At 49.6% G+C, this 21217-nt stretch overlaps 58 non-coding genes across 58 annotated transcripts; all 58 read right to left on the reverse strand.

The window, feature by feature from the left end:
• Positions 1-300: 300 nt before the first annotated feature.
• TRNAE-UUC (transfer RNA glutamic acid (anticodon UUC)) lies at positions 301-372 on the reverse strand. The gene has a single exon. It is a non-coding gene; the product is annotated as a tRNA-Glu (tRNA).
• Positions 373-1595: 1223 nt separating this feature from the next.
• Positions 1596-1667, reverse strand: TRNAE-UUC (transfer RNA glutamic acid (anticodon UUC)). The gene has a single exon. It is a non-coding gene; the product is annotated as a tRNA-Glu (tRNA).
• Positions 1668-2334: 667 nt separating this feature from the next.
• Positions 2335-2406, reverse strand: TRNAE-CUC (transfer RNA glutamic acid (anticodon CUC)). The gene has a single exon. It is a non-coding gene; the product is annotated as a tRNA-Glu (tRNA).
• Positions 2407-2699: 293 nt separating this feature from the next.
• Positions 2700-2771, reverse strand: TRNAE-CUC (transfer RNA glutamic acid (anticodon CUC)). The gene has a single exon. It is a non-coding gene; the product is annotated as a tRNA-Glu (tRNA).
• A 113-nt stretch (positions 2772-2884) lies between these two features.
• Positions 2885-2956, reverse strand: TRNAE-CUC (transfer RNA glutamic acid (anticodon CUC)). Its single transcript has one exon. It is a non-coding gene; the product is annotated as a tRNA-Glu (tRNA).
• Positions 2957-3810: 854 nt separating this feature from the next.
• On the reverse strand, positions 3811-3882 carry TRNAA-CGC (transfer RNA alanine (anticodon CGC)). Its single transcript has one exon. It is a non-coding gene; the product is annotated as a tRNA-Ala (tRNA).
• A 298-nt stretch (positions 3883-4180) lies between these two features.
• On the reverse strand, positions 4181-4252 carry TRNAE-CUC (transfer RNA glutamic acid (anticodon CUC)). Its single transcript has one exon. It is a non-coding gene; the product is annotated as a tRNA-Glu (tRNA).
• A 113-nt stretch (positions 4253-4365) lies between these two features.
• TRNAE-CUC (transfer RNA glutamic acid (anticodon CUC)) lies at positions 4366-4437 on the reverse strand. Its single transcript has one exon. It is a non-coding gene; the product is annotated as a tRNA-Glu (tRNA).
• A 113-nt stretch (positions 4438-4550) lies between these two features.
• On the reverse strand, positions 4551-4622 carry TRNAE-CUC (transfer RNA glutamic acid (anticodon CUC)). Its single transcript has one exon. It is a non-coding gene; the product is annotated as a tRNA-Glu (tRNA).
• A 297-nt stretch (positions 4623-4919) lies between these two features.
• On the reverse strand, positions 4920-4991 carry TRNAE-UUC (transfer RNA glutamic acid (anticodon UUC)). The gene has a single exon. It is a non-coding gene; the product is annotated as a tRNA-Glu (tRNA).
• A 111-nt stretch (positions 4992-5102) lies between these two features.
• On the reverse strand, positions 5103-5174 carry TRNAE-CUC (transfer RNA glutamic acid (anticodon CUC)). The gene has a single exon. It is a non-coding gene; the product is annotated as a tRNA-Glu (tRNA).
• Positions 5175-5472: 298 nt separating this feature from the next.
• TRNAA-CGC (transfer RNA alanine (anticodon CGC)) lies at positions 5473-5544 on the reverse strand. Its single transcript has one exon. It is a non-coding gene; the product is annotated as a tRNA-Ala (tRNA).
• Positions 5545-5657: 113 nt separating this feature from the next.
• Positions 5658-5729, reverse strand: TRNAE-CUC (transfer RNA glutamic acid (anticodon CUC)). The gene has a single exon. It is a non-coding gene; the product is annotated as a tRNA-Glu (tRNA).
• A 483-nt stretch (positions 5730-6212) lies between these two features.
• TRNAE-CUC (transfer RNA glutamic acid (anticodon CUC)) lies at positions 6213-6284 on the reverse strand. Its single transcript has one exon. It is a non-coding gene; the product is annotated as a tRNA-Glu (tRNA).
• A 110-nt stretch (positions 6285-6394) lies between these two features.
• Positions 6395-6466, reverse strand: TRNAE-CUC (transfer RNA glutamic acid (anticodon CUC)). Its single transcript has one exon. It is a non-coding gene; the product is annotated as a tRNA-Glu (tRNA).
• A 110-nt stretch (positions 6467-6576) lies between these two features.
• On the reverse strand, positions 6577-6648 carry TRNAE-CUC (transfer RNA glutamic acid (anticodon CUC)). The gene has a single exon. It is a non-coding gene; the product is annotated as a tRNA-Glu (tRNA).
• A 478-nt stretch (positions 6649-7126) lies between these two features.
• Positions 7127-7198, reverse strand: TRNAE-CUC (transfer RNA glutamic acid (anticodon CUC)). Its single transcript has one exon. It is a non-coding gene; the product is annotated as a tRNA-Glu (tRNA).
• Positions 7199-7311: 113 nt separating this feature from the next.
• Positions 7312-7383, reverse strand: TRNAE-CUC (transfer RNA glutamic acid (anticodon CUC)). Its single transcript has one exon. It is a non-coding gene; the product is annotated as a tRNA-Glu (tRNA).
• A 483-nt stretch (positions 7384-7866) lies between these two features.
• Positions 7867-7938, reverse strand: TRNAE-CUC (transfer RNA glutamic acid (anticodon CUC)). The gene has a single exon. It is a non-coding gene; the product is annotated as a tRNA-Glu (tRNA).
• Positions 7939-8236: 298 nt separating this feature from the next.
• On the reverse strand, positions 8237-8308 carry TRNAA-CGC (transfer RNA alanine (anticodon CGC)). Its single transcript has one exon. It is a non-coding gene; the product is annotated as a tRNA-Ala (tRNA).
• A 299-nt stretch (positions 8309-8607) lies between these two features.
• On the reverse strand, positions 8608-8679 carry TRNAE-CUC (transfer RNA glutamic acid (anticodon CUC)). The gene has a single exon. It is a non-coding gene; the product is annotated as a tRNA-Glu (tRNA).
• A 113-nt stretch (positions 8680-8792) lies between these two features.
• Positions 8793-8864, reverse strand: TRNAE-CUC (transfer RNA glutamic acid (anticodon CUC)). Its single transcript has one exon. It is a non-coding gene; the product is annotated as a tRNA-Glu (tRNA).
• A 113-nt stretch (positions 8865-8977) lies between these two features.
• TRNAE-CUC (transfer RNA glutamic acid (anticodon CUC)) lies at positions 8978-9049 on the reverse strand. The gene has a single exon. It is a non-coding gene; the product is annotated as a tRNA-Glu (tRNA).
• A 295-nt stretch (positions 9050-9344) lies between these two features.
• TRNAE-UUC (transfer RNA glutamic acid (anticodon UUC)) lies at positions 9345-9416 on the reverse strand. The gene has a single exon. It is a non-coding gene; the product is annotated as a tRNA-Glu (tRNA).
• Positions 9417-9896: 480 nt separating this feature from the next.
• On the reverse strand, positions 9897-9968 carry TRNAA-CGC (transfer RNA alanine (anticodon CGC)). Its single transcript has one exon. It is a non-coding gene; the product is annotated as a tRNA-Ala (tRNA).
• A 113-nt stretch (positions 9969-10081) lies between these two features.
• TRNAE-CUC (transfer RNA glutamic acid (anticodon CUC)) lies at positions 10082-10153 on the reverse strand. The gene has a single exon. It is a non-coding gene; the product is annotated as a tRNA-Glu (tRNA).
• A 667-nt stretch (positions 10154-10820) lies between these two features.
• TRNAE-CUC (transfer RNA glutamic acid (anticodon CUC)) lies at positions 10821-10892 on the reverse strand. The gene has a single exon. It is a non-coding gene; the product is annotated as a tRNA-Glu (tRNA).
• Positions 10893-11002: 110 nt separating this feature from the next.
• TRNAE-CUC (transfer RNA glutamic acid (anticodon CUC)) lies at positions 11003-11074 on the reverse strand. Its single transcript has one exon. It is a non-coding gene; the product is annotated as a tRNA-Glu (tRNA).
• Positions 11075-11184: 110 nt separating this feature from the next.
• TRNAE-CUC (transfer RNA glutamic acid (anticodon CUC)) lies at positions 11185-11256 on the reverse strand. Its single transcript has one exon. It is a non-coding gene; the product is annotated as a tRNA-Glu (tRNA).
• A 113-nt stretch (positions 11257-11369) lies between these two features.
• TRNAE-CUC (transfer RNA glutamic acid (anticodon CUC)) lies at positions 11370-11441 on the reverse strand. Its single transcript has one exon. It is a non-coding gene; the product is annotated as a tRNA-Glu (tRNA).
• Positions 11442-11737: 296 nt separating this feature from the next.
• Positions 11738-11809, reverse strand: TRNAE-CUC (transfer RNA glutamic acid (anticodon CUC)). The gene has a single exon. It is a non-coding gene; the product is annotated as a tRNA-Glu (tRNA).
• Positions 11810-12846: 1037 nt separating this feature from the next.
• On the reverse strand, positions 12847-12918 carry TRNAA-CGC (transfer RNA alanine (anticodon CGC)). Its single transcript has one exon. It is a non-coding gene; the product is annotated as a tRNA-Ala (tRNA).
• Positions 12919-13031: 113 nt separating this feature from the next.
• Positions 13032-13103, reverse strand: TRNAE-CUC (transfer RNA glutamic acid (anticodon CUC)). Its single transcript has one exon. It is a non-coding gene; the product is annotated as a tRNA-Glu (tRNA).
• Positions 13104-13216: 113 nt separating this feature from the next.
• On the reverse strand, positions 13217-13288 carry TRNAE-CUC (transfer RNA glutamic acid (anticodon CUC)). Its single transcript has one exon. It is a non-coding gene; the product is annotated as a tRNA-Glu (tRNA).
• Positions 13289-13401: 113 nt separating this feature from the next.
• TRNAE-CUC (transfer RNA glutamic acid (anticodon CUC)) lies at positions 13402-13473 on the reverse strand. The gene has a single exon. It is a non-coding gene; the product is annotated as a tRNA-Glu (tRNA).
• A 113-nt stretch (positions 13474-13586) lies between these two features.
• On the reverse strand, positions 13587-13658 carry TRNAE-CUC (transfer RNA glutamic acid (anticodon CUC)). The gene has a single exon. It is a non-coding gene; the product is annotated as a tRNA-Glu (tRNA).
• Positions 13659-13955: 297 nt separating this feature from the next.
• TRNAE-UUC (transfer RNA glutamic acid (anticodon UUC)) lies at positions 13956-14027 on the reverse strand. The gene has a single exon. It is a non-coding gene; the product is annotated as a tRNA-Glu (tRNA).
• Positions 14028-14325: 298 nt separating this feature from the next.
• On the reverse strand, positions 14326-14397 carry TRNAA-CGC (transfer RNA alanine (anticodon CGC)). Its single transcript has one exon. It is a non-coding gene; the product is annotated as a tRNA-Ala (tRNA).
• Positions 14398-14510: 113 nt separating this feature from the next.
• TRNAE-CUC (transfer RNA glutamic acid (anticodon CUC)) lies at positions 14511-14582 on the reverse strand. Its single transcript has one exon. It is a non-coding gene; the product is annotated as a tRNA-Glu (tRNA).
• A 111-nt stretch (positions 14583-14693) lies between these two features.
• On the reverse strand, positions 14694-14765 carry TRNAE-CUC (transfer RNA glutamic acid (anticodon CUC)). Its single transcript has one exon. It is a non-coding gene; the product is annotated as a tRNA-Glu (tRNA).
• A 113-nt stretch (positions 14766-14878) lies between these two features.
• TRNAE-UUC (transfer RNA glutamic acid (anticodon UUC)) lies at positions 14879-14950 on the reverse strand. The gene has a single exon. It is a non-coding gene; the product is annotated as a tRNA-Glu (tRNA).
• A 666-nt stretch (positions 14951-15616) lies between these two features.
• On the reverse strand, positions 15617-15688 carry TRNAE-CUC (transfer RNA glutamic acid (anticodon CUC)). The gene has a single exon. It is a non-coding gene; the product is annotated as a tRNA-Glu (tRNA).
• Positions 15689-15798: 110 nt separating this feature from the next.
• TRNAE-CUC (transfer RNA glutamic acid (anticodon CUC)) lies at positions 15799-15870 on the reverse strand. Its single transcript has one exon. It is a non-coding gene; the product is annotated as a tRNA-Glu (tRNA).
• Positions 15871-15981: 111 nt separating this feature from the next.
• Positions 15982-16053, reverse strand: TRNAE-CUC (transfer RNA glutamic acid (anticodon CUC)). The gene has a single exon. It is a non-coding gene; the product is annotated as a tRNA-Glu (tRNA).
• A 1038-nt stretch (positions 16054-17091) lies between these two features.
• On the reverse strand, positions 17092-17163 carry TRNAA-CGC (transfer RNA alanine (anticodon CGC)). The gene has a single exon. It is a non-coding gene; the product is annotated as a tRNA-Ala (tRNA).
• Positions 17164-17276: 113 nt separating this feature from the next.
• On the reverse strand, positions 17277-17348 carry TRNAE-CUC (transfer RNA glutamic acid (anticodon CUC)). The gene has a single exon. It is a non-coding gene; the product is annotated as a tRNA-Glu (tRNA).
• Positions 17349-17461: 113 nt separating this feature from the next.
• TRNAE-CUC (transfer RNA glutamic acid (anticodon CUC)) lies at positions 17462-17533 on the reverse strand. The gene has a single exon. It is a non-coding gene; the product is annotated as a tRNA-Glu (tRNA).
• A 113-nt stretch (positions 17534-17646) lies between these two features.
• Positions 17647-17718, reverse strand: TRNAE-CUC (transfer RNA glutamic acid (anticodon CUC)). Its single transcript has one exon. It is a non-coding gene; the product is annotated as a tRNA-Glu (tRNA).
• Positions 17719-17831: 113 nt separating this feature from the next.
• TRNAE-CUC (transfer RNA glutamic acid (anticodon CUC)) lies at positions 17832-17903 on the reverse strand. Its single transcript has one exon. It is a non-coding gene; the product is annotated as a tRNA-Glu (tRNA).
• A 297-nt stretch (positions 17904-18200) lies between these two features.
• On the reverse strand, positions 18201-18272 carry TRNAE-UUC (transfer RNA glutamic acid (anticodon UUC)). The gene has a single exon. It is a non-coding gene; the product is annotated as a tRNA-Glu (tRNA).
• A 298-nt stretch (positions 18273-18570) lies between these two features.
• On the reverse strand, positions 18571-18642 carry TRNAA-CGC (transfer RNA alanine (anticodon CGC)). Its single transcript has one exon. It is a non-coding gene; the product is annotated as a tRNA-Ala (tRNA).
• Positions 18643-18755: 113 nt separating this feature from the next.
• On the reverse strand, positions 18756-18827 carry TRNAE-CUC (transfer RNA glutamic acid (anticodon CUC)). The gene has a single exon. It is a non-coding gene; the product is annotated as a tRNA-Glu (tRNA).
• Positions 18828-18938: 111 nt separating this feature from the next.
• TRNAE-CUC (transfer RNA glutamic acid (anticodon CUC)) lies at positions 18939-19010 on the reverse strand. Its single transcript has one exon. It is a non-coding gene; the product is annotated as a tRNA-Glu (tRNA).
• A 113-nt stretch (positions 19011-19123) lies between these two features.
• Positions 19124-19195, reverse strand: TRNAE-UUC (transfer RNA glutamic acid (anticodon UUC)). Its single transcript has one exon. It is a non-coding gene; the product is annotated as a tRNA-Glu (tRNA).
• Positions 19196-19861: 666 nt separating this feature from the next.
• TRNAE-CUC (transfer RNA glutamic acid (anticodon CUC)) lies at positions 19862-19933 on the reverse strand. The gene has a single exon. It is a non-coding gene; the product is annotated as a tRNA-Glu (tRNA).
• Positions 19934-20043: 110 nt separating this feature from the next.
• On the reverse strand, positions 20044-20115 carry TRNAE-CUC (transfer RNA glutamic acid (anticodon CUC)). Its single transcript has one exon. It is a non-coding gene; the product is annotated as a tRNA-Glu (tRNA).
• Positions 20116-20226: 111 nt separating this feature from the next.
• Positions 20227-20298, reverse strand: TRNAE-CUC (transfer RNA glutamic acid (anticodon CUC)). The gene has a single exon. It is a non-coding gene; the product is annotated as a tRNA-Glu (tRNA).
• Positions 20299-20411: 113 nt separating this feature from the next.
• On the reverse strand, positions 20412-20483 carry TRNAE-CUC (transfer RNA glutamic acid (anticodon CUC)). The gene has a single exon. It is a non-coding gene; the product is annotated as a tRNA-Glu (tRNA).
• Positions 20484-21217: the final 734 nt, after the last annotated feature.

The raw sequence follows: 21217 nt of genomic DNA on the forward strand, positions 1-21217 counted from the left end.
GAACGGAAAGGGACAGAGCGATCGCTTAGCCATTCGGCCAACAGCGTAAAAGTATTGAAGTTATATAGCATGCGCAAATTGGAGACTTGATGATAGCAGATGAAAAAATACTTCCGACACCGGGAATCGGACGCGGGCCTCCTGGGTGAGAGCGCAATAGGTATCCTAGACACTAGATCATGCTGTAGAACGGAGAGGGACGGAGCGATCGCTTAGCCATTCGGCGAACAGGGTAAAACTATTGAAGTTACATAGCGTGCGCAAATTGGAGACTGGATGACAGCAGATAAAAGAAAATACTTCCGACACCGGCAATCGAACCCGGGCCTCCTGGGTGAAAGCCAGGTATCCTAGCCACTAGACCATGCCGGAGAACGGAGAAGGACGGAGCGATCGCTTAGCCATTCGGCCAACAAGGTAGAAGTATTGAAGATAGATAGCGTGCGCAATTTGGAGACTCTATGATAGCTGATAAAAGAAAATACTCCCGACCCCAGGAATCGCAACCGGGCTTCCTGGGTGAGAGCCAGGTATCCTAGACACTAGACCATGCGGGAGAACGGAGAGGGACGGAGAGATCGCTTAGCCATTCGACCAACAGGGTAAAACTATTGAAGTTACATACCGTGCGCAAATTGAAGACTTGATGACAGCAGCTAAAAGAAAATACTTCCGACACCGCAAGTCGAACCCGGGCCTCCTGGGTGAGAGCCAGATATCCTAGTCACTAGACCACGCCGGAGAACGCAAAGGGACGGAGCGATCGCTTAGCCATTTGACCAACACGGTAAAACTATTGAAGTTACATACCATGCGCAAATTGGAGACTTGATGATAGCATATAAAAGAAAATACCTCCGACACCGGGAATCGCAACCGGGCCTCCTGGATGAGAGCCAGGTATCCTAGACACTAGACCATGCCGGAGAACGGAGAGTAACGGAAAGATCGCTTAGCCATTTGGCCAACAGGGTAAAACTAATGAAGTTACAAACCGTGCACAAATTGGAGACTTGATGACAGCAGATAAAAGAAAATACTTCCGACACCGAAAATCGCACCCGGGCCTCCTGGGTGCGAGCCAGGTATCCTAGCCACTAGACCATGCCGGAGAACGGAGAGGGACGGAGCGATCGCTTAGCGATTTGGCCAACAGGGTAAACGTATTGAAGTTACATAGCATGCGCAAATTGGAGACTTGATGATAGCAGATAAAAGAAAATACTTCCGACACCGGGAATCAAACCCGGGTCTCCAGGGTGAGAGTCAGATATCCTAGCCACTAGACCACGCCGGAGAACGGAGAGGGACGGAGCGATCGCTTAGCCATTTGACCAACAGGGTAAAACTATTAAAGTTATATACCAAGCGCAAATTAGAGACTTCATGACAGCAGATAAAAGAAAAAACTTCTGACACCGGGAATCGTACCCGGGCCTCCTGGGTGCGAGCCAGGTATCGTAGCCACTAGACCATGCCGGATAACGGAGAGGGACGGAGCGATCGCTTAGCGAATTGGCCAACAGGGTGAAACTGTTTAAGTTACATAGCGTGCGCAAATTGGAGACTTGATGACAGCAGATAAAAGAAAATACTTCCGACACCGGGAATCGAACCAGGGCCTCCTGGGTGAAAGCCAGGTATCCTAGCCACTAGACTATGCCGGAGAACGGAGAGGGACGGAGCGATCGCTTAGCCATTTGGCCAACAGGGTAGAAGTATTGAAGATACATAGCGTGCGCAATTTGGAGACTTGATGATAGCTGATAAAAAAAAATACTCCCGACCCCAGGAATCGCAACCGGGCTTCCTGGGTGAGAGCCAGGTATCCTAGACACTAGACCATGCCGGAGAACGGAGAGGGACGGAGAGATCGCTTAGCCATTCGGCCAACAGGGTAAAACTATTGAAGTTACATACCGTGCGCAAATTGGAGACTTGATGACAGCAGATAAAAGAAAAAACTTCTGACACCGGGAATCGTACCCGGGCCTGCTGGGTGAGAGCCAGGTATCCTAGCCACTAGACCATGCCAGAGATTTGAGAGGGACGGAGTGATCGCTTAGCCATTCGGCCAACAGGGTAAAACTATTGAAGATACATAGCGTGCGCAAATTGAAGACTTGATGACAGCAGCTAAAAGGAAATACTTCCGACACCGCAAATCGAACCCGGGCCTCCTGATGAGAGCCAGGTATCCTAGCCACTAGACCATGCCGGAGAACAAAGAGGGACGGAGCGATCGCTTAGCGATTCGGCCAACAGGGTAAAAGTATTGAAGTTACATAGCGTGCGCAAATTGGAGACTTGATGATAGCAGATAAAAGAAAATACTTCCGACACCGGCAATCGAACCCGGGCCTCCTGGGTGAGAGCCAGGTATCCTAGCCACTAGACTATGCCGGAGAACGGAGAGGGACGGAACGATCGCTTAGCCATTTGGCCATCAGGGTAAAAGTATTGAAGTTACATAGCGTGCGTAAATCGGATACTTGATAGTAGCAGATAAAAAATACTTCCGACACCGGGAATCGTACCCGGGCCTCCTTGGTGAGAGCCAGGTATCCAAGCCACTAGACCATGCCAGAGAACGGAGAGGGACGGAGCGATCGCTTAGCCATTCGGCCAACAGGGTGAAACTATTCAAGTTACATACGGTGCGCAAATTGGAGACTTGATGACAGCAGATAAAAAAATACTTCCGACACCAAGAATCGAACCAGGGTCTCCTGGGTGAGAGCCAGATATCCTAGCCACTAGACCACGCCGGAGAACGGAGAAGGACGGAACGATTGCTTAGATTTTCCGCCAACAGGGTAAAAGTATTGAAGTTACAAAGCATGCGCAAATTGGAGGCTTGAAGACAGCAGATAAAACAAAATACTTCCGACACCGGGAATCGAATCCAGGCCTCCTGGGTGAGAGCTAGGTATCCTAGCCACTAGATCATGCCGGAGAACGGAGAAGGACTGAGCGATCGCTTAGCCATTCGGCCAACAGGGTAAAAGTATTGAAGTTATATCGTATGCGCAAATTGGAGACTTGATGATAGCAGATAAAAAATACTTCCGACACCGGGAATCGCACGCAGGCCTCCTGGGTGGGAGTGTCGTAGGTATCCTAGACACTAGACCATGCTGTAGAATGGAGAGGAACGGAGCGATCGCTTAGCCATTCGGCCAACGGGGTAAAACTATTGAAGTTACATAGCGTGCGCAAATCTGAGACTTGATGACAGCAGATTAAAAAAATACTTCTGACACCGGGAATTGAATCCGGGCCTCGTGGGTGAGAGCCAGGTATCCTAGCCACTAGACCATGCCGGAGAACAAGAGAGGGACGGAGCGATCGCTTAGCCATTCGACGAACAGGGTAAATGTATTGCAGTTATACAGCGTGCGCAATTTGGAGACTTGATGATAGCAGATAAAAGAAAATACTTCTGACACCGCGAATTGAACCCGGGTCTCCTGGGTGAGAGCCAGATATCCTAGCCACTAGACCACGCCGGAGAACGCAAAGGGACGGAGCGATCGCTTAGCCATTTGACCGACACGGTAAAACTATTGAAGTTACATACCATGCGCAAATTGGAGACTTGATGATAGCATATAAAAGAAAATACCTCCGACACCGGGAATCGCAACCGGGCCTCCTGGGTGAGAGCCAGGTATCCTAGACACTAGACCATGCCGGAGAACGGAGAGTAACGGAAAGATCGGTTAGCCATTTGGCCAACAGGGTAAAACTATTGAAGTTACAAACCGTGCACTAATTGGAGACTTGATGACAGCAGATAAAAGAGAATACTTCCGACACCGGAAATCGCACCCGGGCCTCCTGGGTGCGAGCCAGGTATCCTAGCCACTAGACCATGCTGGAGAACGGAGAGGGACGGAGCGATCGCTTAGCGATTTGACCAACAGGGTAAACCTTTTGAAGTTATATACCATGTGCAAATTAGAGACTTCATGACAGCAGATAAAAGAAAAAACTTTCGACACCGGGAATCGTACCCGGGCCTTCTGGGTGAGAGCCAGGTATCCTAGCAACTAGACCATGCCGGAAAAGAGAGAAAGACGGAGCGATCGCTTAGTCATTTGACAAACAGGGTAAAACTTTTGAAGTTATATACCATGCGCAAATTAGAGACTTCATGACAGCAGATAAAAGAAAAAACTTTCGACACCGGGAATCGTACCCGGGCCTCCTGGGTGAGAGCCAGGTATCCTAGCCACTAGACCATGCCGGAGAACGGAGAGGGACGGAGCGATCGCTTAGCCATTCGGCCAACAGGGTAAAAGTATTGAAGATACAAAGCATGCGCAAATTGGAGGCTTGGTGATAGCAGATAAAAGAAAATACTTCCGACACCGGGAATCGAACCCGGGACTCCTGGGTGAGAGCTAGGTATCCTAGCCACTAGACCATGCCAGAGAACGGAGAGGGATGGAGCCATCCCTTAGCCATTCGGGCAACAGGAAAAAAGTATTGAAGTTGCATAGCGTGCGCAAATTGGAGACTTGATAACAGCAGATAAAAGAAAATACTTCTGACATCGGGAATCGAACCCGGGCCTCCTGGGTGAGAGCCAGGTATCCTAGCCACTAGACCATGCCGGAGAACGAAGAGGGACGGAGCGATCGCTTAGCCATTCGGCCAACAGGGTAAAACTATTGAAGATACATAGCGTGCGCAAATTGAAGACTTGATGATAGCAGCTAAAAGAAAATACTTCCGACACCGCAAATCGAACCCGGGCCTCCTGATGAGAGCCAGGTATCCTAGCCACTAGACCATGCCGGAGAACGGAGAGGGACGGAGCGATCACTTAGCGATTCGGCCAACAGGGTAAAAGTATTGAAGTTACATAGCGTGCGCAAATTGGAGACTTGATGATAGCAGATAAAAGAAAATACTTCCGACACCGGGAATCGAACCCGGGCCTCCTGGGTGAAAGCCAGGTATCCTAGCCACTAGACCATGCCGGAGAACGGAGAGGGGACGGAGCGATCGCTTAGCCATTCGGCCAACAGGGTAAAAGTATTGAAGTTACATAGCGTGCGTAAATTGCATACTTGATAATAGCAGATAAAAAATACTTCCGACACCGGGAATCGTACCCGGGCCTCCTGGGTGAGAGCCAGGTATCCAAGCCACTAGACCATGCCAGAGAACGGAGAGGGACGGAGCGATCGCTTAGCGATTCGGCTAACAGGGTAAAAGTAATGAAGTTACCTAGCGTGCGCAAATTGGAGACTTGATGATAGCATATAAAAGAAAATACCTCCGACACCGGGAATCGCAACCGGGCCTCCTGGGTGAGAGCGAGGTATCCTAGACACTAGACCATGCCGGAGAACGGAGAGTAACGGAAAGATCGCTTAGCCAATTGGCCAACAGGGTAAAAGTATTGAAGTTACAAACCGTGCACAAATTGTAGACTTGATGACAGCAGATAAAAGAAAATACTTCCGACACCGGAAATCGCACCCGGGCCTCCTGGGTGCGAGCCAGGTATCCTAGCCACTAGACCATGCCGGAGAACGGAGAGGGACGGAGCGATGGCTTAGCGATTTTACCAACAGGGTAAAACTTTTGAAGTTATATACCATGCGCAAATTAGAGACTTCAAGACAGCAGATAAAAGAAAAAACTTTCGACACCGGGAATCGTACCCGGGCCTCCTGGGTGAGAGCCAGGTATCCTAGCCACTAGACCATGCCGGAAAAGGGAGAAAGACGGAGCGAACGCTTAGTTATTCGGCCAACAGGGTAAAAGTATTGAAGTTACATAGCATGCGCAAATTGAAGACTTGATGACAGCAGATAAAAGAAAATACTTCCGACACCGGGAATCAAACCCGGGTCTCCAGGGTGAGAGTCAGGCATCCTAGCCACTAAAGCACGCCGGAGAACGTAGAGGGACGGAGCGATCGCTTAGCCATTTGACCAACAAGGTAAAACTTTTGAAGTTATATACCATGCGCAAATTAGAGACTTCATGACAGCAGATAAAAGAAAAGACTTTCGACACCGGGAATTGTACCCGGGCCTCCTGGGTGAGAGCAGGGTATCCTAGCCACTAGACCATGCCGGAAAAGGGAGAAAGACGGAGCGAACACTTAGTTATTCGGCCAACAGGGTAAAAGTATTGAAGTTACATAGCGTGCGCAAATTGGAGACTTGATTATAGCAGATAAAATAAAATACTTCCGACACCGGGAATCGAACCCGGGCCTCCTGGGTGAGGGCCAGGAATTCTAGCCACTAGACCATGCCGGAGAACGAAGAGGGACGAAGCGATCACTTAGCCATTCGGCCAACAGGGTAAAAGTATTGAAGTTACATAGCGTGCGTGAATTGGAGACTTGATAATAGCAGATAAAAAATACTTCCGACACCGGGAATCGTACTCGGGCCTCCTGGGTGAGAGCCAGGTATCCTAGCCACTAGACCATGCCGGAGAACGGAGGGGGACGGAGCGATCGCTTAGCCATTTGGCAAACATTGTAAAAGTATTGAAGTTACATAGCGTGCGTAAATTGCATACTTGATAATAGCAGATAAAAAATACTTCCGACACCGGGATTCGTACCCGGGCCTCCTGGGTGAGAGCCAGGTATCCTAGACACTAGACCATGCCGGAGAACGGAGAGGAACGGAGAGATCGCTTAGCCATTCGGCCAACAGGGTAAAACTATTGAAGTTACATACCGTGCGCAAATTGGAGACTTGATGACAGCAGATAAAAGAATAAACTTCTGACACCGGGAATCGTACCCTGGCCTGCTGGGTGAGAGCCAGGTATCCTAGCCACTAGACTATGCCGGAGAACGGAGAGGGACGGAACGATCGCTTAGCCATTTGGCCATCAGGGTAAAAGTATTGAAGTTACATAGCGTGCGTAAATCGGATACTTGATAGTAGCAGATAAAAAATACTTCCGACACCGGGAATCGTACCCGGGCCTCCTTGGTGAGAGCCAGGTATCCAAGCCACTAGACCATGCCAGAGAACGGAGAGGGACGGAGCGATCGCTTAGCCATTCGGCCAACAGGGTGAAACTATTCAAGTTACATACCGTGCGCAAATTGGAGACTTGATGACAGCAGATAAAAAAATACTTCCGACACCAAGAATCGAACCAGGGTCTCCTGGGTGAGAGCCAGATATCCTAGCCACTAGACCACGCCGGAGAACGGAGAAGGACGGAACGATTGCTTAGATATTCCGCCAACAGGGTAAAAGTATTGAAGTTACAAAGCATGCGCAAATTGGAGGCTTGAAGACAGCAGATAAAACAAAATACTTCCGACACCGGGAATCGAATCCAGGCCTCCTGGGTGAGAGCTAGGTATCCTAGCCACTAGATCATGCCGGAGAACGGAGAAGGACTGAGCGATCGCTTAGCCATTCGGCCAACAGGGTAAAAGTATTGAAGTTATATCGTATGCGCAAATTGGAGACTTGATGATAGCAGATAAAAAATACTTCCGACACCGGGAATCGCACGCAGGCCTCCTGGGTGAGAGTGCCGTAGGTATCCTAGACACTAGACCATGCTGTAGAATGGAGAGGAACGGAGCGATCGCTTAGCCATTCGGCCAACGGGGTAAAACTATTGAAGTTACATAGCGTGCGCAAATCTGAGACTTGATGACAGCAGATTAAAAAAATACTTCTGACACCGGGAATTGAATCCGGGCCTCGTGGGTGAGAGCCAGGTATCCTAGCCTCTAGACCATGCCGGAGAACGGAGAGGGACGGAGCGATCGCTTAGCCATTCGACCAACAGGGTAAATGTATTGCAGTTATACAGCGTGCGCAATTTGGAGACTTGATGATAGCAGATAAAAGAAAATACTTCCGACACCGCGAATCGAACCCGGGTCTCCTGGGTGAGAGCCAGATATCCTAGCCACTAGACCACGCCGGAGAACGCAAAGAGACGGAGCGATCGCTTAGCCATTTGACCGACACGGTAAAACTATTGAAGTTACATACCATGCGCAAATTGGAGACTTGATGATAGCATATAAAAGAAAATACCTCCGACACCGGGAATCGCAACCGGGCCTCCTGGGTGAGAGCCAGGTATCCTAGACACTAGACCATGCCGGAGAACGGAGAGTAACGGAAAGATCGGTTAGCCATTTGGCCAACAGGGTAAAACTATTGAAGTTACAAACCGTGCACTAATTGGAGACTTGATGACAGCAGATAAAAGAGAATACTTCCGACACCGGAAATCGCACCCGGGCCTCCTGGGTGCGAGCCAGGTATCCTAGCCACTAGACCATGCTGGAGAACGGAGAGGGACGGAGCGATCGCTTAGCGATTTGACCAACAGGGTAAAACTTTTGAAGTTATATACCATGTGCAAATTAGAGACTTCATGACAGCAGATAAAAGAAAAAAGCTTTCGACACCGGGAATCGTACCCGGGCCTTCGGGGTGAGAGCCAGGTATCCTAGCCACTAGACCATGCCGGAAAAGGGAGAAAGACGGAGCGATCGCTTAGTCATTTGACCAACAGGGTAAAACTTTTGAAGTTATATACCATGCGCAAATTAGAGACTTCATGACAGCAGATAAAAGAAAAAACTTTCGACACCGGGAATCGTACCCGGGCCTCCTGGGTGAGAGCCAGGTATCCTAGCCACTAGACCATGCCGGAGAACGGAGAGGGACGGAGCGATCGCTTAGCCATTCGGCCAACAGGGTAAAAGTATTGAAGATACAAAGCATGCGCAAATTGGAGGCTTGGTGATAGCAGATAAAAGAAAATACTTCAGACACCGGGAATCGAACCCGGGACTCCTGGGTGAGAGCTAGGTATCCTAGCCACTAGACCATGCCAGAGAACGGAGAGGGATGGAGCCATCCCTTAGCCATTCGGGCAACAGGAAAAAAGTATTGAAGTTGCATAGCGTGCGCAAATTGGAGACTTGATAACAGCAGATAAAAGAAAATACTTCCGACATCGGGAATCGAACCCGGGCCTCCTGGGTGAGAGCCAGGTATCCTAGCCACTAGACCATGCCGGAGAACGAAGAGGGACGGAGCGATCGCTTAGCCATTCGGCCAACAGGGTAAAACTATTGAAGATACATAGCGTGCGCAAATTGAAGACTTGATGATAGCAGCTAAAAGAAAATACTTCCGACACCGCAAATCGAACCCGGGCCTCCTGATGAGAGCCAGGTATCCTAGCCACTAGACCATGCCGGAGAACGGAGAGGGACGGAGCGATCACTTAGCGATTCGGCCAACAGGGTAAAAGTATTGAAGTTACATAGCGTGCGCAAATTGGAGACTAAGATAGCAGATAAAAGAAAATACTTCCGACACCGGGAATCGAACCCGGGCCTCCTGGGTGAAAGCCAGGTATCCTAGCCACTAGACCATGCCGGAGAACGGAGAGGGACGGAGCGATCGCTTAGCCATTCGGCCAACAGGGTAAAAGTATTGAAGTTACATAGCGTGCGTAAATTGCATACTTGATAATAGCAGATAAAAAATACTTCCGACACCGGCAATCGTACCCGGGCCTCCTGGGTGAGAGCCAGGTATCCAAGCCACTAGACCATGCCAGAGAACGGAGAGGGACGGAGCGATCGCTTAGCGATTCGGCTAACAGGGCAAAAGTAATGAAGTTACCTAGCGTGCGCAAATTGGAGACTTGATGATAGCATATAAAAGAAAATACCTCCGACACCGGGAATCGCAACCGGGCCTCCTGGGTGAGAGCCAGGTATCCTAGACACTAGACCATGCCGGAGAACGGAGAGTAACGGAAAGATCGCTTAGCCAATTGGCCAACAGGGTAAAAGTATTGAAGTTACAAACCGTGCACAAATTGTAGACTTGATGACAGCAGATAAAAGAAAATACTTCCGACACCGGAAATCGCACCCGGGCCTCCTGGGTGCGAGCCAGGTATCCTAGCCACTAGACCATGCCGGAGAACGGAGAGGGACGGAGCGATCGCTTAGCGATTTTACCAACAGGGTAAAACTTTTGAAGTTATATACCATGCGCAAATTAGAGACTTCAAGACAGCAGATAAAAGAAAAAACTTTCGACACCGGGAATCGCACCCGGGCCTCCTGGGTGAGAGCCAGGTATCCTAGCCACTAGACCATGCCGGAAAAGGGAGAAAGACGGAGCGAACGCTTAGTTATTCGGCCAACAGGGTAAAAGTATTGAAGTTACATAGCATGCGCAAATTGAAGACTTGATGATAGCAGATAAAAGAAAATACTTCCGACACCGGGAATCAAACCCGGGTCTCCAGGGTGAGAGTCAGGCATCCTAGCCACTAAAGCACGCCGGAGAACGTAGAGGGACGGAGCGATCGCTTAGCCATTTGACCAACAAGGTAAAACTATTGAAGTTACATACCGTGCGCAAATGGGAGACTTGATGACAGCAGATAAAAGAAAAAACTTCTGACACCGGGAATCGTACCCTGGCCTGCTGTGTGAGAGCCAGGTATCCTAGCCACTAGACCATGCCAGAGATTTGAGAGGGACGGAGCGATCGCTTAGCCATTCGGCCAACAGGGTAAAACTATTGAAGATACATAGCGTGCGCAAATTGAAGACTTGATGACAGCAGCTAAAAGAAAATACTTCCGACACCGCAAATCGAACCCGGGCCTCCTGATGAGAGCCAGGTATCCTAGCCACTAGACCACGCCGGAGAACAAAGAGGGACGGAGCGATCGCTTAGCGATTCGGCCAACAGGGTAAAAGTATTGAAGTTACATAGCGTGCGCAAATTGGAGACTTGATGATAGCAGATAAAAGAAAATACTTCCGACACCGGGAATCGAACCCGGGCCTCCTGGGTGAGAGCCAGGTATCCTAGCCACTAGACTATGCCGGAGAACGGAGAGGGACGGAACGATCGCTTAGCCATTTGGCCAACAGGGTAAAAGTATTGAAGTTACATAGCGTGCGTAAATCGGATACTTGATAATATCAGATAAAAAGTACTTCCGACACCGGGAATCGTACCCGGGCCTCCTGGGTGAGAGCCAGGTATCCAAGCCACTAGACCATGCCAGAGAACGGAGAGGGACGGAGCGATCGCTTAGCCATTCGGCCAACAGGGTGAAACAATTCAAGTTACATACCGTGCGCAAATTGGAGACTTGATGACAGCACATAAAAAATACTTCCGACACCAAGAATCGAACCAGGGTCTCCTGGGTGAGAGCCAGATATCCTAGCCACTAGACCACGCCGGAGAACGGAGAAGGACGGAACGATCGCTTAGATATTCCGCCAACAGGGTAAAAGTATTGAAGTTACAAAGCATGCGCAAATTGGAGGCTTGAAGACAGCAGATAAAAGAAAATACTTCCGACACCGGGAATCGAATCCAGGCCTCCTGGGTGAGAGCTAGGTATCCTAGCCACTAGACCATGCCGGAGAACGGAAAAGGACTGAGCGATCGCTTAGCCATTCGGCCAACAGGGTAAAAGTATTTCAGTTATACAGCGTGCGCAATTTGGAGACTTGATGATAGCAGATAAAAGAAAATACTTCCGACACCGCGAATCGAACCCGGGTCTCCTGGGTGAGAGCCAGATAACCTAGCCACTAGACCACGCCGGAGAACGCAAAGGGACGGAGCGATCGCTTAGCCATTTGACCAACACGGTAAAACTATTGAAGTTACTTACCGTGCGCAAATTGGAGACTTGATGACAGCAGATAAAAAAATACTTCCGACACCAAGAATCGAACCAGGGTCTCCTGGGTGAGAGCCAGATATCCTAGCCACTAGACCACGCCGGAGAACGGAGAAGGACGGAACGATTGCTTAGATATTCCGCCAACAGGGTAAAAGTATTGAAGTTACAAAGCATGCGCAAATTGGAGGCTTGAAGACAGCAGATAAAACAAAATACTTCCGACACCGGGAATCGAATCCAGGCCTCCTGGGTGAGAGCTAGGTATCCTAGCCACTAGATCATGCCAGAGAACGGAGAAGGACTGAGCGATCGCTTAGCCATTCGGCCAACAGGGTAAAAGTATTGAAGTTATATCGTATGCGCAAATTGGAGACTTGATGATAGCAGATAAAAAATACTTCCGACACCGGGAATCGCACGCAGGCCTCCTGGGTGAGAGTGCCGTAGGTATCCTAGACACTAGACCATGCTGTAGAATGGAGAGGAACGGAGCGATCGCTTAGCCATTCGGCCAACGGGGTAAAACTATTGAAGTTACATAGCGTGCGCAAATCTGAGACTTGGTGACAGCAGATTAAAAAATACTTCTGACACCGGGAATTGAATCCGGGCCTCGTGGGTGAGAGCCAGGTATCCTAGCCACTAGACCATGCCGGAGAACGGAGATGGACGGAGCGATCGCTTAGCCATTCGACCAACAGGGTAAATGTATTGCAGTTATACAGCGTGCGCAATTTGGAGACTTGATGATAGCAGATAAAAGAAAATACTTCCGACACCGCGAATCGAACCCGGGTCTCCTGGGTGAGAGCCAGATATCCTAGCCACTAGACCACGCCAGAGAACGCAAAGGGACGGAGCGATCGCTTAGCCATTTGACCGACACGGTAAAACTATTGAAGTTACATACCATGCGCAAATTGGAGACTTGATGATAGCATATAAAAGAAAATACCTCCGACACCGGGAATCGCAACCGGGCCTCCTGGGTGAGAGCCAGGTATCCTAGACACTAGACCATGCCGGAGAACGGAGAGTAACGGAAAGATCGGTTAGCCATTTGGCCAACAGGGTAAAACTATTGAAGTTACAAACCGTGCACTAATTGGAGACTTGATGACAGCAGATAAAAGAGAATACTTCCGACACCGGAAATCGCACCCGGGCCTCCTGGGTGCGAGCCAGGTATCCTAGCCACTAGACCATGCCGGAGAACGGAGAGGGACGGAGCGATCGCTTAGCGATTTGACCAACAGGGTAAAACTTTTGAAGTTATATACCATGTGCAAATTAGAGACTTCATGACAGCAGATAAAAGAAAAAACTTTCGACACCGGGAATCGTACCCGGGCCTTCTGGGTGAGAGCCAGGTATCCTAGCCACTAGACCATGCCGGAAAAGGGAGAAAGACGGAGCGATCGCTTAGTCATTTGACCAACAGGGTAAAACTTTTGAAGTTATATACCATGCGCAAATTAGAGACTTCATGACAGCAGATAAAAGAAAAATATTTCGACACCGGGAATCGTACCCGGGCCTCCTGGGTGAGAGCCAGGTATCCTAGCCACTAGACCATGCCGGAGAACGGAGAGGGACGGAGCGATCGCTTAGCCATTCGGCCAACAGGGTAAAAGTATTGAAGATACAAAGCATGCGCAAATTGGAGGCTTGGTGATAGCAGATAAAAGAAAATACTTCCGACACCGGGAATCGAACCCGGGACTCCTGGGTGAGAGCTAGGTATCCTAGCCACTAGACCATGCCAGAGAACGGAGAGGGATGGAGCCATCCCTTAGCCATTCGGGCAACAGGAAAAAAGTATTGAAGTTGCATAGCGTGCGCAAATTGGAGACTTGATAACAGCAGATAAAAGAAAATACTTCCGACATCGGGAATCGAACCCGGGCCTCCTGGGTGAGAGCCAGGTATCCTAGCCACTAGACCATGCCGGAGAACGAAGAGGGACGGAGCGATCGCTTAGCCATTCGGCCAACAGGGTAAAACTATTGAAGATACATAGCGTGCGCAAATTGAAGACTTGATGATAGCAGCTAAAAGAAAATACTTCCGACACCGCAAATCGAACCCGGGCCTCCTGATGAGAGCCAGGTATCCCAGACCCTAGACCATGCCGGAGAACGGAGAGGGACGGAGCGATCACTTAGCGATTCGGCCAACAGGGTAAAAGTATTGAAGTTACATAGCGTGCGCAAATTGGAGACTTGATGATAGCAGATAAAAGAAAATACTTCCGACACCGGGAATCGAACCCGGGCCTCCTGGGTGAAAGCCAGGTATCCTAGCCACTAGACCATGCCGGAGAACGGAGAGGGACGGAGCGATCGCTTAGCGATTCGGCTAACAGGGTAAAAGTAATGAAGTTACCTAGCGTGCGCAAATTGGAGACTTGATGATAGCATATAAAAGAAAATACCTCCGACACCGGGAATCGCAACCGGGCCTCCTGGGTGAGAGCCAGGTATCCTAGACACTAGACCATGCCGGAGAACGGAGAGTAACGGAAAGATCGCTTAGCCAATTGGCCAACAGGGTAAAACTATTGAAGTTACAAACCGTGCACAAATTGTAGACTTGATGACAGCAGATAAAAGAAAATACTTCCGACACCGGAAATCGCACCCGGGCCTCCTGGGTGCGAGCCAGGTATCCTAGCCACTAGACCATGCCGGAGAACGGAGAGGGACGGAGCGATCGCTTAGCGATTTGACCAACAGGGTAAAACTTTTGAAGTTATATACCATGCGCAAATTAGAGACTTCATGACAGCAGATAAAAGAAAAAACTTTCGACACCGGGAATCGTACCCGGGCCTCCTGGGTGAGAGCCAGGTATCCTAGCCACTAGACCATGCCAGAGAACGGAGAGGGACGGAGCGATCGCTTAGCCATTCGGCCAACAGGGTGAAACAATTCAAGTTACATACCGTGCGCAAATTGGAGACTTGATGACAGCACATAAAAAAATACTTCCGACACCAAGAATCGAACCAGGGTCTCCTGGGTGAGAGCCAGATATCCTAGCCACTAGACCACGCCGGAGAACGGAGAAGGACGGAGCGAACGCTTAGTGATTCGGCCAACAGGGTAAAACTATTGAAGTTACATAGCGTGCGCAAATTGGAGACTTGATGACAGCAGATAAAAGAAAATACTTCCGACACCGGGAATCGAACCAGGGCCTCCTGGGTGAAAGCCAGGTATCCTAGCCACTAGACTATGCCAGAGAACGGAGAGGGACGGAGCGATCGCTTAGCCATTTGGCCAACAGGGTAGAAGTATTGAAGATACATAGCGTGCGCAATTTGGAGACTTGATGATAGCTGATAAAAAAAATACTCCCGACCCCAGGAATCGCAACCGGGCTTCCTGGGTGAGAGCCAGGTATCCTAGACACTAGACCATGCCAGAGAACGGAGAGGGACGGAGAGATCGCTTAGCCATTCGGCCAACAGGGTAAAACTATTGAAGTTACATACCGTGCGCAAATTGGAGACTTGATGACAGCAGATAAAAGAAAAAACTTCTGACACCGGGAATCGTACCCGGGCCTGCTGGGTGAGAGCCAGGTATCCTAGCCACTAGACCATGCCAGAGATTTGAGAGGGACGGAGTGATCGCTTAGCCATTCGGCCAACAGGGTAAAACTATTGAAGATACATAGCGTGCGCAAATTGAAGACTTGATGACAGCAGCTAAAAGAAAATACTTCCGACACCGCAAATCGAACCCGGGCCTCCTGATGAGAGCCAGGTATCCTAGCCACTAGACCATGCCGGAGAACAAAGAGGGACGGAGCGATCGCTTAGCGATTCGGCCAACAGGGTAAAAGTATTGAAGTTACATAGCGTGCGCAAATTGGAGACTTGATGATAGCAGATAAAAGAAAATACTTCCGACACTGGCAATCGAACCCGGGCCTCCTGGGTGAGAGCCAGGTATCCTAGCCACTAGACTATGCCGGAGAACGGAGAGGGACGGAACGATCGCTTAGCCATTTGGCCATCAGGGTAAAAGTATTGAAGTTACATAGCGTGCGAAAATCGGATACTTGATAGTAGCAGATAAAAAATACTTCCGACACCGGGAATCGTACCCGGGCCTCCTGGGTGAGAGCCAGGTATCCAAGCCACTAGACCATGCCAGAGAACGGAGAGGGACGGAGCGATCGCTTAGCCATTCGGCCAACAGGGTGAAACTATTCAAGTTACATACCGTGCGCAAATTGGAGACTTCATGACAGCAGATAAAAAAATACTTCCGACACCAAGAATCGAACCAGGGTCTCCTGGGTGAGAGCCAGATATCCTAGCCACTAGACCACGCCGGAGAACGGAGAAGGACGGAACGATTGCTTAGATATTCCGCCAACAGGGTAAAAGTATTGAAGTTACAAAGCATGCGCAAATTGGAGGCTTGAAGACAGCAGATAAAACAAAATACTTCCGACACCGGGAATCGAATCCAGGCCTCCTGGGTGAGAGCTAGGTATCCTAGCCACTAGATCATGCCGTAGAACGGAGAAGGACTGAGCGATCGCTTAGCCATTCGGCCAACAGGGTAAAAGTATTGAAGTTATATCGTATGCGCAAATTGGAGACTTGATGATAGCAGATAAAAAATACTTCCGACACCGGGAATCGCACGCAGGCCTCCTGGGTGAGAGTGCCGTAGGTATCCTAGACACTAGACCATGCTGTAGAATGGAGAGGAACGGAGCGATCGCTTAGCCATTCGGCCAACGGGGTAAAACTATTGAAGTTACATAGCGTGCGCAAATCTGAGACTTGATGACAGCAGATTAAAAAAATACTTCTGACACCGGGAATTGAATCCGGGCCTCGTGGGTGAGAGCCAGGTATCCTAGCCACTAGACCATGCCGGAGAACGGAGATGGACGGAGCGATCGCTTAGCCATTCGACCAACAGGGTAAATGTATTGCAGTTATACAGCGTGCGCAATTTGGAGACTTGATGATAGCAGATAAAAGAAAATACTTCCGACACCGCGAATCGAACCCGGGTCTCCTGGGTGAGAGCCAGATATCCTAGCCACTAGACCACGCCAGAGAACGCAAAGGGACGGAGCGATCGCTTAGCCATTTGACCGACACGGTAAAACTATTGAAGTTACATACCATGCGCAAATTGGAGACTTGATGATAGCATATAAAAGAAAATACCTCCGACACCGGGAATCGCAACCGGGCCTCCTGGGTGAGAGCCAGGTATCCTAGACACTAGACCATGCCGGAGAACGGAGAGTAACGGAAAGATCGGTTAGCCATTTGGCCAACAGGGTAAAACTATTGAAGTTACAAACCGTGCACTAATTGGAGACTTGATGACAGCAGATAAAAGAGAATACTTCCGACACCGGAAATCGCACCCGGGCCTCCTGGGTGCGAGCCAGGTATCCTAGCCACTAGACCATGCCGGAGAACGGAGAGGGACGGAGCGATCGCTTAGCGATTTGACCAACAGGGTAAAACTTTTGAAGTTATATACCATGTGCAAATTAGAGACTTCATGACAGCAGATAAAAGAAAAAACTTTCGACACCGGGAATCGTACCCGGGCCTTCTGGGTGAGAGCCAGGTATCCTAGCCACTAGACCATGCCGGAAAAGGGAGAAAGACGGAGCGATCGCTTAGTCATTTGACCAACAGGGTAAAACTTTTGAAGTTATATACCATGCGCAAATTAGAGACTTCATGACAGCAGATAAAAGAAAAATCTTTCGACACCGGGAATCGTACCCGGGCCTCCTGGGTGAGAGCCAGGTATCCTAGCCACTAGACCATGCCGGAGAACGGAGAGGGACGGAGCGATCGCTTAGCCATTCGGCCAACAGGGTAAAAGTATTGAAGATACAAAGCATGCGCAAATTGGAGGCTTGGTGATAGCAGATAAAAGAAAATACTTCCGACACCGGGAATCGAACCCGGGACTCCTGGGTGAGAGCTAGGTATCCTAGCCACTAGACCATGCCAGAGAACGGAGAGGGATGGAGCCATCCCTTAGCCATTCGGGCAACAGGAAAAAAGTATTGAAGTTGCATAGCGTGCGCAAATTGGAGACTTGATAACAGCAGATAAAAGAAAATACTTCCGACATCGGGAATCGAACCCGGGCCTCCTGGGTGAGAGCCAGGTATCCTAGCCACTAGACCATGCCGGAGAACGAAGAGGGACGGAGCGATCGTTTAGCCATTCGGCCAACAGGGTAAAACTATTGAAGATACATAGCGTGCGCAAATTGAAGACTTGATGATAGCAGCTAAAAGAAAATACTTCCGACACCGCAAATCGAACCCGGGCCTCCTGATGAGAGCCAGGTATCCCAGACCCTAGACCATGCCGGAGAACGGAGAGGGACGGAGCGATCACTTAGCGATTCGGCCAACAGGGTAAAAGTATTGAAGTTACATAGCGTGCGCAAATTGGAGACTTGATGATAGCAGATAAAAGAAAATACTTCCGACACCGGGAATCGAACCCGGGCCTCCTGGGTGAAAGCCAGGTATCCTAGCCACTAGACCATGCCGGAGAACGGAGAGGGACGGAGCGATCGCTTAGCGATTCGGCTAACAGGGTAAAAGTAATGAAGTTACCTAGCGTGCGCAAATTGGAGACTTGATGATAGCATATAAAAGAAAATACCTCCGACACCGGGAATCGCAACCGGGCCTCCTGGGTGAGAGCCAGGTATCCTAGACACTAGACCATGCCGGAGAACGGAGAGTAACGGAAAGATCGCTTAGCCAATTGGCCAACAGGGTAAAACTATTGAAGTTACAAACCGTGCACAAATTGTAGACTTGATGACAGCAGATAAAAGAAAATACTTCCGACACCGGAAATCGCACCCGGGCCTCCTGGGTGCGAGCCAGGTATCCTAGCCACTAGACCATGCCGGAGAACAGAGAGGGACGGAGCGATCGCTTAGCGATTTGACCAACAGGGTAAAACTTTTGAAGTTATATACCATGCGCAAATTAGAGACTTCATGACAGCAGATAAAAGAAAAAACTTTCGACACCGGGAATCGTACCCGGGCCTCCTGGGTGAGAGCCAGGTATCCTAGCCACTAGACCATGCCAGAGAACGGAGAGGGACAGAGCGATCGCTTAGCCATTCGGCCAACAGGGTGAAACAATTCAAGTTACATACCGTGCGCAAATTGGAGACTTGATGACAGCACATAAAAAAATACTTCCGACACCAAGAATCGAACCAGGGTCTCCTGGGTGAGAGCCAGATATCCTAGCCACTAGACCACGCCGGAGAACGGAGAAGGACGGAGCGAACGCTTAGTGATTCGGCCAACAGGGTAAAACTATTGAAGTTACATAGCGTGCGCAAATTGGAGACTTGATGACAGCAGATAAAAGAAAATACTTCCGACACCGGGAATCGAACCAGGGCCTCCTGGGTGAAAGCCAGGTATCCTAGCCACTAGACTATGCCGGAGAACGGAGAGGGACGGAGCGATCGCTTAGCCATTTGGCCAACAGGGTAGAAGTATTGAAGATACATAGCGTGCGCAATTTGGAGACTTGATGATAGCTGATAAAAAAAATACTCCCGACCCCAGGAATCGCAACCGGGCTTCCTGGGTGAGAGCCAGGTATCCTAGACACTAGACCATGCCAGAGAACGGAGAGGGACGGAGAGATCGCTTAGCCATTCGGCCAACAGGGTAAAACTATTGAAGTTACATACCGTGCGCAAATTGGAGACTTGATGACAGCAGATAAAAGAAAAAACTTCTGACACCGGGAATCGTACCCGGGCCTGCTGGGTGAGAGCCAGGTATCCTAGCCACTAGACCATGCCAGAGATTTGAGAGGGACGGAGTGATCGCTTAGCCATTCGGCCAACAGGGTAAAACTATTGAAGATACATAGCGTGCGCAAATTGAAGACTTGATGACAGCAGCTAAAAGAAAATACTTCCGACACCGCAAATCGAACCCGGGCCTCCTGATGAGAGCCAGGTATCCTAGCCACTAGACCATGCCGGAGAACAAAGAGGGACGGAGCGATCGCTTAGCGATTCGGCCAACAGGGTAAAAGTATTGAAGTTACATAGCGTGCGCAAATTGGAGACTTGATGATAGCAGATAAAAGAAAATACTTCCGACACTGGCAATCGAACCCGGGCCTCCTGGGTGAGAGCCAGGTATCCTAGCCACTAGACTATGCCGGAGAACGGAGAGGGACGGAACGATCGCTTAGCCATTTGGCCATCAGGGTAAAAGTATTGAAGTTACATAGCGTGCGAAAATCGGATACTTGATAGTAGCAGATAAAAAATACTTCCGACACCGGGAATCGTACCCGGGCCTCCTGGGTGAGAGCCAGGTATCCAAGCCACTAGACCATGCCAGAGAACGGAGAGGGACGGAGCGATCGCTTAGCCATTCGGCCAACAGGGTGAAACTATTCAAGTTACATACCGTGCGCAAATTGGAGACTTGATGACAGCAGATAAAAAAATACTTCCGACACCAAGAATCGAACCAGGGTCTCCTGGGTGAGAGCCAGATATCCTAGCCACTAGACCACGCCGGAGAACGGAGAAGGACGGAACGATTGCTTAGATATTCCGCCAACAGGGTAAAAGTATTGAAGTTACAAAGCATGCGCAAATTGGAGGCTTGAAGACAGCAGATAAAACAAAATACTTCCGACACCGGGAATCGAATCCAGGCCTCCTGGGTGAGAGCTAGGTATCCTAGCCACTAGATCATGCCGGAGAACGGAGAAGGACTGAACGATCGCTTAGCCATTCGGCCAACAGGGTAAAAGTATTGAAGTTATATCGTATGCGCAAATTGGAGACTTGATGATAGCAGATAAAAAATACTTCCGACACCGGGAATCGCACGCAGGCCTCCTGGGTGAGAGTGCCGTAGGTATCCTAGACACTAGACCATGCTGTAGAATGGAGAGGAACGGAGCGATCGCTTAGCCATTCGGCCAACGGGGTAAAACTATTGAAGTTACATAGCGTGCGCAAATCTGAGACTTGATGACAGCAGATTAAAAAAATACTTCTGACACCGGGAATTGAATCCGGGCCTCGTGGGTGAGAGCCAGGTATCCTAGCCACTAGACCATGCCGGAGAACGGAGATGGACGGAGCGATCGCTTAGCCATTCGACCAACAGGGTAAATGTATTGCAGTTATACAGCGTGCGCAAATTGGAGACTTGATGATAGCAGATAAAAGAAAATACTTCCGACACCGCGAATCGAACCCGGGTCTCCTGGGTGAGAGCCAGATATCCTAGCCACTAGACCACGCCAGAGAACGCAAAGGGACGGAGCGATCGCTTAGCCATTTGACCGACACGGTAAAACTATTGAAGTTACATACCATGCGCAAATTGGAGACTTGATGATAGCATATAAAAGAAAATACCTCCGACACCGGGAATCGCAACCGGGCCTCCTGGGTGAGAGCCAGGTATCCTAGACACTAGACCAT

Source organism: Rhipicephalus microplus, chromosome 3, assembly GCF_043290135.1.
Source record: "Rhipicephalus microplus isolate Deutch F79 chromosome 3, USDA_Rmic, whole genome shotgun sequence".
Lineage (NCBI taxonomy): Eukaryota > Metazoa > Arthropoda > Arachnida > Ixodida > Ixodidae > Rhipicephalus > Rhipicephalus microplus.